The 15,927-nt window shown below is 45.2% G+C and overlaps 1 protein-coding gene across 1 annotated transcript in view; it reads right to left on the reverse strand.

Annotated features, from left to right (window-relative positions):
• nhsl2 (NHS-like 2) overlaps positions 1 to 15,927 on the reverse strand; it is a 75,217-nt gene that overhangs the window by 50,258 nt on the left and 9,032 nt on the right. The window lies entirely within an intron of this gene.

Genomic DNA, 15,927 nt, shown 5'->3' on the forward strand with positions numbered 1-15,927 from the left:
TGATAGAGAGAGAGAGAGAGGTGGAAAGAGTGTGTGTGCACCTCTACACGTTTCAATGAAAGGTTTGGTTGTTGCCAGTGAGCATGTGTGTATATTTGTGATTTGTGTGTGGTTGAGAGAGAGAGAGGGAGAGAGAGAGAGAGAGAGAGAGCATCCGTTGTGTTGATCGGCCCCCAGCCAGTCACAAGCAGCCGATGCCGTTCAATTCATAAAGAGTCAGGCAGAAAACAGCCAATCAGAGGCCAGCGAGAGGAAACACAGGGAAATACACTATATGGCCAAAACTATATGGACGCAATATATTAGCTGATTGGGTTTTTCTAGATTTGTGGCATCGGTTTGTTTGGTCTTCTCCCGTTTCAGCGAGACAACGCCCCTGTGCGCGGTCGACCTCGCTGATCAACGCCAGCAAATCACCGCAGCCACGATTCCAAAGCGCAAACTGCAGCAGAGATTCATGCCCACGGTTTAATGTCTGCAGGAGAGCGAGAGCGACGGAGGGCGAGCAGGCAGGAGCGTGAACCGACAGACGGAGAGCTGAATAAATGAAGAAGGTGAGATTGGGTGGGTTCAGATGGAAGGAGAGAAATTGAAAGTGAAGTGAGCGGCACAGGGAATGAGATTGAGAGGGTGAAGGGGAGAGAGAGAGAGAGAGAGAGAAATGGGGAGAATACACAATGAGAAGAAGAGAGGACTCATCTAACGTTCCTTTTACTTCTCCTTTCCTACGTCCTTCTCCTTCCTTTCCTCCCTCCATTTATCAAGTTAATACATCATCTGGTGAACCACACACACACACACAGCTGAAGTTCGTTTCCAATGCATGGAATCCGCTGCAGAGGTGAGTCAAGGTCACGAGGGTTGATTGCAGATTCGTTTTCTACTCGAGACACATGAGTGGAAACGTCTCCGCCTGGAGAACGTGGAGTGTCTCACTCACAATGTTAATTCTCACTGGAGAGAAATGAAAAATGGAAATAAACACGAACTACACTGAGCTTTTTAAAACTTGTGTAAACAGATGTAGAGTTCAGGGAGAACTTTATCTCGGACACACATTGACGGTGGATTCCGATGCCAAGTTGCACACGCAACAGATTCCACTTCCCTAAATATGCGAGAACTTTGAAATCAGATTCCAAATCCACGATTAAAGGCAACGATATAGAAACAGTACGAGTGGTGGAGTCGTTTTCACCAAGTCCAAACACAAAGCAAACATCAATAAAATATGTGTACAATACAATACAATATATACAACACAGCTGTTCTCTCCTTCTTTGTCCTTATATTGATCCATGTAAAGCTGCAGCTATCGTAAATTCAATCTGCCTCCTCCTCCTCCTCCTCTTTCTCACTGCTGCAGCTCACATGGAAATAAACAGCTGTAGGGTTTTCTTACAAGACATCATGTCCGCAAATCCCCAGTTCGTCACCTGATTCTCAAGATAGTTTTCAAGGATTAATAATGAACGTGGTGTTCAAAGTTAAATATGTTGCAGATGAATAAAGTCTTATCATTTATAACTTTAGTCATATTTTAATTTCTTTCTCTTCACCTGAAGTGAACTGAAGGAAACTTCCTTTGCAGTAAACCTGAGCTCAGACTACAGGAGTTTTAAAATCCTGATATTGAAATCAGGTTGCATCACTATCAGAGGTTCGTTGCTCCAGAGGCAGCGACGCGACGCCTCACGTCAGCTCCAGGTGAGTTCAGCAGCTTTTCCTTTCTGCACCGGTGCCGTCACGAACACAACCTCACATGTCTAAATCAAACCGAGTCTGTTTACAACTCTGACACGTCCGCCTCTCACACAAATCCACATTTCTGCATTTATTTCTCACTGATAGCATCAAACACGAGGAAATGAAGACTCCAGCAGAGGGACGTCCCTCTGTTTTCCTCCGGCGAGTCGAGATTCAGCTCTGTGGTTTCACCGGGACGATTGTTTGTGCCGTTCTGCAGAAAGCTGTCGCAGCAGTGAACGCCTGCGCAGTGAAATCAGAGGAAACACGTCTTCACGGCTCATCTCCTCTCTCCAGAAGAAACATTTGAGGTTTTTCATTATTCTTCATCGTAAATAATAATAATAATAATCAAGGACTGAGATTCAATTCAAATCCAGACAGATCCAGATGATGAACGTGTCCAGATCGTCTAATAAGACGTTTTCAGACATGTCCTGCAGGTCAACTCCGGAGAATTGGATACGGAGCATGTTGGGTTCATGATCTATACTGTAGCCAGCCACCAGATGGCGATCAAGACGATTTGGCTTTTGATAGCTGCCGTGTCGTCCATCTTTATATATTTAGTCTAAAGTATCTAAGGTTCATCGATTCATCTGTAAATTTTCAGGGTTATCTCGAAGTGTCTCACTTGAAACCACGAACGTCTGAATTCAATGTTCCCTGGAAAATGAGAAACATATTTCCACAGTGAAGTCAGCCGGGATTCCCTTTTACAAATATCCCTAAACCCTCACTAATCCAGGTTCATCCCCGGGCCTCCCACAAAGATCGCGTTTAGCCTTTTCCTACATTCAATCTTACGTAATGGGGTCCAGGCCCCCAGGGGTGAGGCGGGTGAGGAGCTGCGAGAGAGCAAAGCTGTTCCCCTTCTTGCTGATTTGCCGTTTTGCCAGACATTTTTCAGAACATCTCGTTAAGTCGACGGCATCGATTCCACGCGAGCGGATGCGTGTTGTCAGCCGTCGCTGTGAATAACGGGGACGTTTGCTCTCCCTCTCTCCGATTCTGTCTCGTGCTGACAGCTCGTTTTAACGCACATCCCGTCTTCTCTCTTTGAACCACTTTGTCTTCTTTCTCTTTTCGCCACTTCAGCCTCTTGTACTTCGTTTTATCTCTGTCGCTTTCCCTCCGTTGCAGAAAAGCCGGCAAGGTGAGAGAACCTCACGTTCCCACACTTGTTTTTTCTTTCTCCGTCTCTCGCCCGAGCACAATCTCCCTCCTCGACTTGAGTTCTCACACAGAGTTCATGCGAGGATGATGAGGAATCCGTCTTTATTTCTCTTTCGCCGTCAAAATCTCAGCTGAGCGGCCACAATATTTACTGTTCTCTCCTTCTCGCAGCCCGACCTTGAACCAACACACAACAACCAGGTCAAACACAATAAGCTGAAGAGACAGACAAAAAGGTCTCAGTCCTTCTTTTCTCTCTCTTCCAGCTTTATTTACCTCCGTCGTGATTTGTTCAGCAGGTATTTCCTCTTCAAAGAAACACGACGAGGAAAGACAATGATTTACTCGATCGTCCGGGTCGGACAAATGATAGAGAGGTTGTTTTTCTGCGGTTGTTTTTTGATTCACACGTCGGGACAAGGTGTAAGAACTTGTTTAACTCCCTTTATCTTTCAAAAGGAGCTTGCAAACAATTCTGGTGCAAGAGGAGAACACGGGGAGTCTCCTCAGTAAATCAAACACTGTCTCATGTTGCCTTCTTTCAAGGTTCTGGAAAACTTGCAGTTATTCAAGGGGAAAGTGAAAGTAGACGTCACGCTGAGGCTGGAAAATACAAGAAATCTTTCATCTTTCTTTCTTTCACGATGTTGAAAAGTTGCCTGAGGAAACGTATATCGACAGAGAGAGAGAGAGGTAACCGAAGTCTGATAACTTCATCCAGGAATCCTCCGACAAGACGGTCGTGGTTCAGCCGACGTTGGTTAATCCAGATTTTAGTTTTTTCATTTTAATTTTGAATGAATCTTTACTCGTTTCAGATTTAAGTCCAGGTCCCAGCAGCGTCCTGCAGAATCATGCAGACGTCGTGACACAGAAATACTTTGCGTGTCGGAATAATCGCGAGTCTGAAAAACTTGGTGCAGGAGTTCCTGACGTCGTCAATCATAAAGAAATCAACACAATTTTACAATTGACTCAGAAAACACCCTCAAAATGACGGAGTCTAAAAACAACAGCCACTGAACGCGTCAAATCGATAAAGTGAATTAATTTACATTTTCAAGGTCAAATATAAAATTTAAAACAACCTTGTTTCGATAAAATAAATTGCGTGAAATGATTGAGCCAGAATGACGAGCGTCCGAAACACAGCGCAGAAAATATCCTGAAACCAGCAACTCGTCAAATTCCCACAATGACTCAGGTAAGTTGTGTAACGGATGAACTTCAGTCGACCCAGTTACAAAGTGAAACTCGTGAAACAAGTTAACACCCAGAACTGTGAAACATCTGTTATCACAGAGCGGATGATTCTCACAGTTCAAAGTCTGAAACAGGATCAGGAAATGTTCACGCTACAAGTGAAATATGATGAACACACACACACACACACACACACACACACACACACGAATTGTTACTGTACCTTAGATCACGCAGCAGGTTCAGACTAAAGTTTGTTTGGTGACGACTGAAACGAGTCAACTCTGAGTCCCGCCGAGTCCGAGGGAGCGAATGACTAGAGTGAGAGAGAGAACGAGGGAGCGAGGGGTGGAGAGAGACCGAGAGAGAGAGGGAGGGATGGGTTTGTGGGCATAGAGAGAGAGAAAGAGGTAGAGAATGAAGGGAAACTGAGAAGGACAAACACACGGAGAACGAGGAAGAGGAGATGAAAAGATGATGAAGAGGAGACGACGAGAGGGTGGCAAACACACACACACACACATGCACACTAATTCTGACCACTCCAACAGAGCAGACATCTGGCCCAGAGTGGATTATGGGTAATTAACTACTCTTTAATGATTCCTGCTGAGCGAGGACTTTGACAGGACGAACAGATTACACTCTAATACACAAAACCTGTGTGTGTGTGTGTGTGTGTGACTTTGTCCTCGCTAATGTTTTAGCTTAAATAAACCGAATGTGAATCTGAAAACAAAAGAAGAGCAGTCATGTGAGCGATGATGGACATCTGTGTGTATGTGAGTGTGTGTGAGTGTGTGTGTGTGTGACTGTGTAATCCACAAACTTCCCAAAGGCCAAACACAAAAGATTAAATCGACCACAATCACAGACAACAACAAGGCCCGAGGTGTCGAGATAGAGATCGACTGAGAGAGAGAGGACACACCTGAGGGATGTGTGTGTGTGTGTGTGTGTGTGTGTGTGTGTGTGTGTGTGTGTGTGTGCGTATACGTGTGTGTGTGTGCATGAAAACTGCTCAAACAGGAGAAAGTACATTTTAAATTGACTGAAACTCATTAGACTCCAGTTTGAAAATCGCTGTCATCACTGTTGGTCACTGGATCAAAACATTACATGAACACGTCGTTGAATCCGAGCTAACGAACTCTGCTCGCTCCTCACTTTGCATAACGTCCTGCAAATCCTCACTTAACAGCCTGAAGACTAAACTCGCTGTCACAACATCTTTATCTGCTTATTCTGACGATGACGGGGGACGACTACTGTCACCTGCAGTCTTAACCCCGGAGTAATCCTTCGATATATAAGGAAGTTTGCATTAACACACGTATTCGTTAATTTATATATATGTGCAATAGGGGGAGCTGTTAATCTGCTAATCCCCTCCCCCCCCTGCGCCCTGCAGAGCCAGATTACTGTTGGGAGTTTGACAAGAAATTGTGGGAGGTATTAAAATATATTAGTGCTCCCCTGTTCACCACAGTTGGAACGAGACAAATGTTTACAAGACAACGCGGCTTTTCACCGCAGGATTATGTCACATGAGATAAAACAATAGGATCTGATGGGACCCGTGAGTTTTTAGTAGATTTAAAAAGAGTGTGAGGATTTTTTAACTTGAGCTTAAAAAGGTTTTACTTCTCTAATTAACAACAATGGCCAGGAAACACATTGAAATGTCGACATGAAATTAAATATACTGGCGTTTAAGTTAGTTCGTAAACATTTCTGTCCCATGCAGCTGAAGTGCAGCTGCGGCTCCTCTGCGTGTCTCGTCCCAACCACTTGGACGACCCATAGGAAGACGAGACGGATGCTCCGTGAGGTGATCGGCCACGTGAGGACGGAACAGCTGTGTTTACGACCGAGTCCACAAACATTCCCAGGCTCGTCCATTCGTTCAGCTGCACTCGGCCAAATGATGAAGCTGATACGCACAAGACTCGACGAGACTGTGTTTCAGTGTTTCACAGTTTGACGAAGTACAGTTCTGATTTCACTGTGGAAATGATTCACACAAGATAAAAAACAGGAAACAACCAGAAACAACTAACAATATCACAAAAGTCATGAAATCCAAACCAAACTTCGGATAAAGTTTTTCCCGTGTTGTCTAAAGCGGCGGATCCCAACGCCCTGGTCACCGCGGAGGCATGAGAGGAGCGTGAGCGTTAGAGAACGTGCAGCTTTAGCTTTAGCAAACAAAAGCGTCTTTTGAAGACATTTTGAATTAAACCCCTAAATTATTACCAGAAGTTAAAAAAATCTGAGGGAGCGGAGTTACGTAAGAGGATTTCTGGCTCAGAACCCCAATCTAGTTACATAACTCTGGTTTGGGACAGTTAATGTGGTCATGGCGATGAGGCGGTGCGTGTGCGTGTGTGTGTGGACCACATGGGGTGAGGGACGTTTTGGGTTTAATTCCTTATCTTTGTCTTTCTCCATTTCTATCACTCACTCTTTCCTTCCTCCCTTGTCTTCTCATTTCATTCGCCTCCTCCTCCTCCTGAATTCATCCCTGAGGTTTTTTTTTTTTTTTAGACTTCTCTTTCCTTCTGTCGCTCCCAGAGGAGAGTTTCTTCGTTCGTACATCGTTTACATCAGGCAGAGAAATTCAGGATGGGACGGATTGATTAAAAAACCAGAAGGAAGGAGGGAGAAGAAGAGGAAAAGAAAACATGTGGCAGGCTGGGAATACAGATGCGAGGACGATGCACAAAACTAAAACTGAAGGAGTAACTTTTCTCCATCGTTCAATTCACAGAGCTCCATTTTGTGCCTGGAGCTGTGACACCCTGAAGGCATGTGATGCAACAACAGCAGAGTACGACTCGACTCAGCGAGACGCTTCACTGCTCCGTGTTCCACTGGATTCAGTTTGACACGGTTTAAAGGAAACATACAGAAGCTTCAAATCAGAGACGTGTGTGAATAAAGATGGACGACGCGTCTCCGCTTCATCACACGATGCAGAAATGAATAAATTAAAAAAAAATACAAACGCTGCCGTCTTGCAGCGATGACGACATTTAGAGTCCCGTCGATAATCTCATGTTGTTTCATCCCAAAACACATCAGTGGGATAAGAACTAGCTAAAATCTTATTCAACGTGTACTTTTTATTTCTGTGAATGTCAAAGTTAAAAAGCCAGAAGTCGTCTTTACCGAAATAGAAATAACTAAAGCTCATAAAATGCCTGGTCAACGGTTTGGGAATCGTCACCCAGCCCAGAAAAGCGTTTCTTTAAATGTGAACTGTGGGAAACACTCACATGTTACAGGTGGAATTAAATGGAGCCATCAGAGCAGTGGACTTTCTGCTGCCTCGTCTGCACTGATGCACGTAACGACGTCCAACAGCTCTCAGATCTCCTCTGGTGATAATCTGACTGGAGGTCAGTCGGAGCAAACAGAAATATTCTACTGTTATTTTTCAAATCTCTGATGCAGACTGTTATGCAACAGGAGATTCCCGTTTTCTGCAAACATCCTCCTGCTCCAGCACAAAGCCAGACAGTCCAGACTGTTTCCAATATGCGTGAAAACACTGAGGGCCAGACGCTCGACTCAGGATTTCAATCTGCATTTAAATCGCTGACTTCAGCCGCTTCTGTTCGGCCGAAATCAGCTTTTGTGTTTCTAAAATACGACCGAAGGTTCCTGGGTTTAAATGAACAGGCTGCAGAACAACGACAACACAGACTCACAGCGAACAACGTGCGCTGAGCGAGAAATGATTCACAACACGCACCAGCACAGGTCCTCGTCAGGGCAACACACAAACAAATGGGCTTTTTTAAGTGTTTGAAAAACGTCCGAGGTTTGTTTTTCTTTGTGATCGGTGCAGATGTTGGTCTTTTTAGTTCCTGTTGTGTGTAATATCGTGAGTTGTTTGAATATTTGGATGTGTTGTGTGTATTTTCAGTGATCGGCCTCTTTGACTGTGTCGTGTGTGTTTTGCAGTGTGTTTGCATAAGTTGAACTCTCTCAGGCACCATCGCTTTTATAATAGATTCACCCTCATGTAGCTTCTACATGTACAACAACACACACACAACCCCCCCCCCCCACACACACACACACACACACAGAGACAACTCCTCCTCTTGCTCCACATTGTTGTGCAGAGGGAGAACGAGGTTCACCCGGTGTTTAGGTATTTAGTTCTGCTCTATTATGCTCTTTAATTTCATTTGCCTCCCGCAGACTTTCTCCGTTGTCCCTTAATCAAATAATAATCACTGTTGTTGGTTGGTGGTTAATCATTCAGCTCCCCTCAAAGCCAGAGAACAATGCAAACATACAGCGAAGGAGCCAAAACTCGTGAGGCTCAGTCTGAGGCCGAATCTGCACCAAGTCGCTTTTTGTTTATTTTAAAGATTTTGTCAGAAAATGAGCCGAGCAACGTTTGTTGATAGAAATTTGTTTCTTCTCGTTGCAGGAGCTGTTTGGTCGGTGAAATGAAAACGCTTCTATCCCACAGAGAAGCTGGAGGAGGAAGTTCAGGGGGTGATTTTTTAATTGTCCAAAAAATCTTTCTGGTGGTTTCTTTAAGTCACAGCATGAAGAGATAATTCTAGGGTTAAAACCCTGTGAGGCACTGGAACAGCAAAGTATACGAGGATCTGAAGCTCGTTCTGAAACCTCAAGCTGTTGGCTGCAGTTGATGGTAGAAACGACCTCTGGTTCTTGTTTGATTCCCAAACCTAATGCGTGCAACTTATTTAAGCCCTGGTGGTACTTCTCTGTTTCATAAGACACAAATATATATAAATACAGACAAAATGGACAAAGAATCTGAGGTTGAGCTTCTAGTTATGGATGTATTTCTGTGTCTGTTCACTTTCAAACCGATCTGAACATAAGTTTGGCTTCAGTGTGTGAACGTCCCGCTGCAAATCTTAATCCTGAAAAAGAAGATCACAGAAACAGAACTTGTGCTTTCACCATTTACAGTATGTGTCACATCATTTGAAGAGTGCACATAATCCCTCTGAGTACAGAACCTCCCTGTGATCATGCAGCAGCAGCAACAATAACACATGATGTCATCAGCATCTGGGAGACACTGTTGATGTCAAACCCGCAGGCACACACGAGAAGCGTGGGAAACCAAATCACACTTAAGCGCAATTTGTTCAAAGCACTCTGCAGCGGTGAAGTCATCGGACCAGGCTGCAGACTGAGGACAGAGGCCAAACTGAAGGAAAGCTGGCAAACACCGGGACATTTCCAACCACAGCTGACGAGGAGGAAGATCTCACACTGCGAGGAGTTCTTCAAGGAACTCATCTGAAGACTCAACACCTCCTCCCTTTAAACCCAAATAAACTAAATAACCAACACACACAAAGTTACCTGCACGTGAACGTCCACTAAAGACCTTCACAGTCTGATATTCAGCCTCGCAGGCTCTGGCTCCTTGGCGCAGGGTGAGCGTACCCTGATCCCGCGGATCCGCTCTGCCAGAGCCGCTCGGCTCTCACACATTCCTCCAGACCGGAGAAAATCGGTTAATCCCCGGGGGAACAGATAACCTAATAGCCCTGGACACGCCGTGCGGTCGGACACCAGGGACAAGACGTCCTCCTCCTGCTCAACTCTGGAACTAAAGCAAACAGAGACTTTTCAAAGCTCTGGAAAACAGAACGTCCCTCCGGTCCCCGCAGACGTCACCGTTTCACCAGAGGTCACATTTATTTCACTCGTTGGATGAAAACACATCGTGGAGGTCTCACTTTGTAGCAGCTCGTACACTTCATGGGGTCATGAACACTTTTCAAACTTTGCAGATGAGTACTGAAAGTGCTGGGGGGGGAGGGGTGGGGGGGGGAGTCATTTTCTGTCTCAATGGAGGTTTGTATTGTGACGTGATAGTAAAGTCAAATCGCAGGAATTTACAGGCTGGACGTTATTTTTCTTATTTTTACTTAAGCTGCGTGAACACAGGACGTCGTGAGTGAGACAGATTTCTTGCCTGACTTGAGTCTGACTTTAAATCCACTTCCTGATCCGACCGCGGCCCGATCTGATCCTGACTCGAGTCTGATCCAAGTCGAGTGAAAACACAAAATGAGAGATTTGAGTAAGAGAGACAGGTAGAGAGACGACCCCCCTCCCCCCCCCCACGTACCTGAGGTGTAGCTGGACTCCACCGTCCTGCAGACAAACGCAAACAGACACAAACGCACTGCAGGAATAGATGGAGAGAAGAGAGAGGGACAGTGTTCAGAGAGCAAATGGAGGGAAAAAGGCAGGAGGGGTGAGGACGAGTGTCGAGGTGGGAGGGTGGTGGGGGGGGTGATGGATTGACTCTTTTTTCTTCTGCATGGATAACTCAAGCCAGACTGTCTCTGCTCCCCCGAGGAATGAGGAGGTCTGAGGGTGGACGGCTTCTCTCCCTCTCTCTCTTTTTCAGTGTCCTCATTTTACTCCTATGTCTCTCTCTCTCTCGTCACTTTGCCTCCCCTCCCTCCCTCACCCGACCCCACGAGCTCTCTGGTTGTCCTCAGTCACGATTAGATCTGAGCGTCCAATCTTCCTTCCTCTGTCTTTCTGAGCTCAGTCTCTCTTTTCAAATCATGACAAATCAAGTTTCTACCGACTCAAGTCAAATAAGTCAAATTTACCCAGAAGACAACAACAACATGCAGCCGCACGATAAACTCTAATAATAATTCAGTGTGAGGAAAGTGATGTTCTTCTTTTTCTCCGCAGCAACACCTCCTCTCTCACCTTCCTCTGTCTCTCTCACCTTCCTCTGTCTCTCTCACTTTCCTCTCCGTCTGTCTCTCTTGTCTGTTTCGCTCTCACTCACACACAAACCGAACTGCGCGTAAGAACTTTGTGTTCTTAGGTTTAATATCGTCCTCAAAACGTCTCACGTGTCCTTTTCCAAAAGTTAATTTAACTTAACGCAATGATCTGAGGATTGTAAGAAACGCAAGTAGTTTGTAAAACATGGGATTCCTTCCACGCCTGCAAAATAACCACTTTCCAATTTCATTCCCTTTCTAATTTCCTCTCCGTCCCCGTGTCTCTGTCCTCTGGGTATTTCTGTCTCTCTCGACTTCTCTCAGTCCTGCAACAAGGTCAAACAAATACCCCACCTGGATTAATAAGATGAAAAAAACGCACCGGCTCTCTCGGCCGGTCCCAGGAGTCGCCCCTGGACAATATATTGTGAGCGGATTACGGAGGTTGGAGGTGAACGAGGGCGGATGTTAGTGGAGAGGAAGAGGAGCAGAGGGAGGAGGAAGGTGATGGTGAGAAATAACCCTCGGCTAATTCAAATCTAAGTCGTCGGACGAGAAGGGAGACGCTGCTGCTTCACATGTTCACAAACATACAGAAAAACATCTTCACAAGTTTAAAAAAGGTTGAAAAGGAACAGACAAAGATTTAAATGAGTCGTAAACCCTGCCTCCTCCATGTTCACAGATGGGACGTGGACACACAGAGTAGAAAAGGTAAAGAAGGTACAAACAAAATCTTGTGTAAAGAGAAAATAGCAGCACGGAGGAAAGAACACTGTAAACATGGAAGAATAATGTCTGAAATACTTCGACAATGACGGTGTCAGGTTTTGCACACGCTCGGAATTTTTACATAGAGGCGTCAATCGACGACACACGTTTAAAACACGTCCTCCAAGTGGAGGAAAACAAAACTACACATCCACGATGGAGAATCACTGAAGCCTGATCTCCTTCTCTTCCTCTTCCTCTTCCTCTCTCTCTTAACCACAGCCCCCTCCCTCATCATTACCCCCCCCCCCCCCCCCCCCCTCTGTAAACACTCTCACTGCCTGCAGGACACACACACACACACACACACACACACATACTGTAAGGATAAAGAAACACACGCTGCCCAGGAAACTGTCACTGACTCACACACACATTACGAGCATGCACACACTTTAAGACACATGTTCGAAGTTGTGTCTTTAAACACACACACACACACACACACACACACACACACACACACACACACATACACACACACACATACACACACACACACACACACACTCCTGACTCAGCGTGTCATGGTCCTCCAAAGCTCCATCCCAGCAGATAATGGAGGAGAGAGTAATCCCTAAAGGGAGTGGAAAGAAGGAGGAGACCAGCGTCCTCTCTTTCATCTTGTTTCCCATCTTTCTCTCTCGGACGCTTTGTCATCCCCCGAATTTACCTGAACCATATTTACCCAAGAAGCAATAAGGGAATTTAACCCACAACCCTTTCTGTGTTCGTGCCTTGCTGGATGCAGAGCGCCCCCTCCTTCCTTCCTTTCTTTCTTTCTTTCTTTGAAAACATTCAGATTCTGCTCAGCAAGCCCAAAAAAATATGATTGTAAAATATGTATCACAGAGATGAGAGCTGCCTTCAAAGTGCAGAGCACGGGGGGGGGGGGGAGAGAGGGGGAGGAGAGGGAGGAGAGAGGGGGAGGAGAGGGAGGAGAGAGGGGGAGGAGAGTGAGGGGTGGTGAAGGAGAGGAAGAAAGGAAGGAAGATGGAGAGACATAGGGTGGTGGAGGAGAAGAAGAAGATTACAGTGATGGAAACAAAATGTTCATCATATTCTCATTATCACACACACACACACACACACACACACACACACACACACACACACACACACACACACACACACACACACACACACACACACACACAGGAAAGGAGAACGTGGTGAAAGATTTAGACGAATAACTGACCTCTACCACCTCCTAGTGGCCACGACGTGAACTGAAATCTTGGCACCACTGAACCTGAGAGATGAACTGAAATTAATTTAATGTCAAAGACAATTTATTCTGTGATGTATTTTGAGTTTGGTGGGTTAGAAAAGACAATGTGCTAAATATCTCTACTAAACTCTAAAGTGTTTGAGAAAGCTCGGCCTTTAAATGTTTCTGTCCAGTGAAACATATATTGCACATCTCACAATAAAACTAAGACAAATCTTATATTGATCTCAAAGTGTTTAAACCCAGAGACGGGATGTCTGTGGAGCTTTCCTAAGTGAAGCCGTGAAACCGAAGCCAGAACAATCTTCTCTGAACTAAATTTAACTCTCGAGCTCCGACGCCGTTTCTTCTTCCTCCGAGACGAGCTGTCAGGAAGCAGAACTCCTTCTCCAGAACTTCAGACTCTTTCTGGGACGTTTCCCCCCCGAACGTGATGAGTCTGAGCTGCTTCATGTTTTCCGGCTTTTTAACAGTGAATACATTGACTAAACTTTATTTATACATCATGTGGGGACAGGCTGAGACGTGGGACTTTCCCTGATGTCTCTTGGTGAAGTGTACAAAGTATGTAGATATATATATGTATATATTCACTTCAGGATTATTTGTGCAGATTATTTTTGGCTCCGAGCGGCCTTGAATTCTTAACGACCCCGTGATAGTCGGGTGAAGAATCGGCTTGATTATCCTGTAGTGTGCACCGGCCCTCCTGAATTCACTCATCACCGAATATTATTTTGCCGGAAACAGAAATCAAGGCCTGAGATGAAGGATCGAGCTCATTTCCTGGATTCAAAACCCAATTTCCTGAACTGATCTCGGCGCAGCCGCCACTGAAAACACACACGCGACAGCCGAGCGTCGTTAAGTCACCAGCAGCAGTTTCCGACGCAACACTTCTCGCAAATGAGAAAATAAACTAAACTAAAATATGTTTCTATGTTGAAATACATCGATGTGAACATTCAGACACAAACAAGTGAATGAAGTGTTAATCGAGTTCTGAACGACCTTCACTGTGAGTTTGAGCCAGGATTTCTGGAGAGAGAGAAAAAACACACACACACACACACACACACACACACACACAGCACACACACACACACAGTAGGCAGCATTCCCTCAAACCTGTTTCCGCAAACCACAATAATCTTACACACAAACACACTCGTTACACAATGACACACTTTAAAAAGAATACGTTTGAAGCATGAAGTGAATGTGATGTAACACAAACCTCAACAGAAACCACGTGCACACACACACACACACACACACACACACACACACACACAGCCTGATGATTGCACATTCCACAACAGGTCATCGTACGTTGGTGAAATTCCTTTTCGTCACCAGTTCATCCCTCCTTCTCTTCCTTCTTTTATTTCTTTCTTCTCTTCCCATCGCACACAAACGTCCTCCTGTTTTTCCTCTGATCACTTTCACCGTTAACATCTCTCTCTCTCTCTCTCTCTCTCTCTCTCTCTCTCTCTCTCTCTCCTCCAGCTCACCCTCCATCTCGTTTTATCTCACCCAGCCCATCGTTTCCTTCTCATTCATACGTCTACACTGAAAACTAAAAATAAAGAAAGATGGTTAAAAGTTGCAAACACTTTAGTTTGACATAGAATTCAATGTAATTTAATATTTAACTCGTATCGTGAAGTAATTCCAATTCAGTGTAGATTTGAATTCATCATCGTGAAGCGCGAATCGTTGAGGATGTAAAATAAAGACCACGTCACCGTCCCGTTAAAATCTGGATCTGATCCTCCACAGACTCCAACAGAGGACAACAGGAAGTTGTTTCCTCGGTGAGTCGGCGCGGCCGCCTGCGGTGAGATTAACTAAATCTGCTAAATCACAGAAAACCTGACCGAGGGAGGGAAACACTTTAATTCAGGGAACAACACACACTGAGGACGCTGCCGTCCCTGAATCTGGGCCAGGAGCCGCCTGCAGGCTGGAGACTGTCAGCCAGGCGTCCTTGAGCAAGGCATTCAAACTTGCACACTTGACGACAGCAAGAATAATAAGAGCAGCAGATGTTTGACAGAACAACGACTGGAACCACTGATGGTGTGTGTTGTTGTGTATGATTGTGTGTTGTTGTGTTGTGGTTTTGGATGACGTGTCCACAGAGATTTGAACTCAGCGTTTGCTCTCGTTTCTTCGGAATGAGTCAAACGTCCACACATGACAGACACGTGTTTATTTTGGCTGCGTGTGCAGAGTTTACAGTTCGACCCGTCACACAGGATCGTTTATCTTGAACTTACTAACTGGGACGTTGTCGGAGCTGAAACAGTGAAAAAATACAAATTGCCGATTGTGTCTTTAAACCAAATGTTTAATTTATTTCGTCACGTCCACTCGAGGAACACGTTTTATTCATCTCGGCTGAGTCCACATGTCCCACGTGGTCTGGGATCTTAAAAGTTCGAGATTTCACAACTCTCCTGACGTCTACTCGAGAAACTTCTGGAGTTTAAAGACACGGAAACATGAAGGAGGCCACAAATGTCTGACGCATCATCACAATGTAGAAAACCAGCTTCTTCATCTGCCTGCATACTTGGTATCTGACTCACTTTTCAAAATAAAAGCTTTTGCATGAAGGCATTTTTGTTGCAAAACGACTGAACACATGTGACAGTTGAAGTACTGTGCACCTCACACACACACACACACACACACACACACACACACACACACACACACACTCTACCTTTAAAGAAAAACGAGGTGTCCATCATCTCCTCATCTTTATCACCACCTGTCGTCCCCCGTGCTGATGATCGCCTCCTTTTCCAATCTATCTATCTCTCCATACTATTCTGCATGCGTCCACTTGTCTTATCGTCTCGCTTCACTCCCCCATTCTCCTCCTTTTCTCTCTCATCCCTCTCCTTCCTCACCCCTTTCATTCTCTCCCTCACTTTCTTCCTCTCTCTCTCTCTCACGTGGTCTGAGCCGAGGCTCGTCTTGCTCGTTCTCCGTGTCTCAGACAAATTAAACTCTGTGTTTGTGAATAAA

This window comes from Paralichthys olivaceus, chromosome 22 (genome assembly GCF_024713975.1).
Source record: "Paralichthys olivaceus isolate ysfri-2021 chromosome 22, ASM2471397v2, whole genome shotgun sequence".
NCBI classification, from domain to species: Eukaryota; Metazoa; Chordata; class Actinopteri; order Pleuronectiformes; family Paralichthyidae; genus Paralichthys; species Paralichthys olivaceus.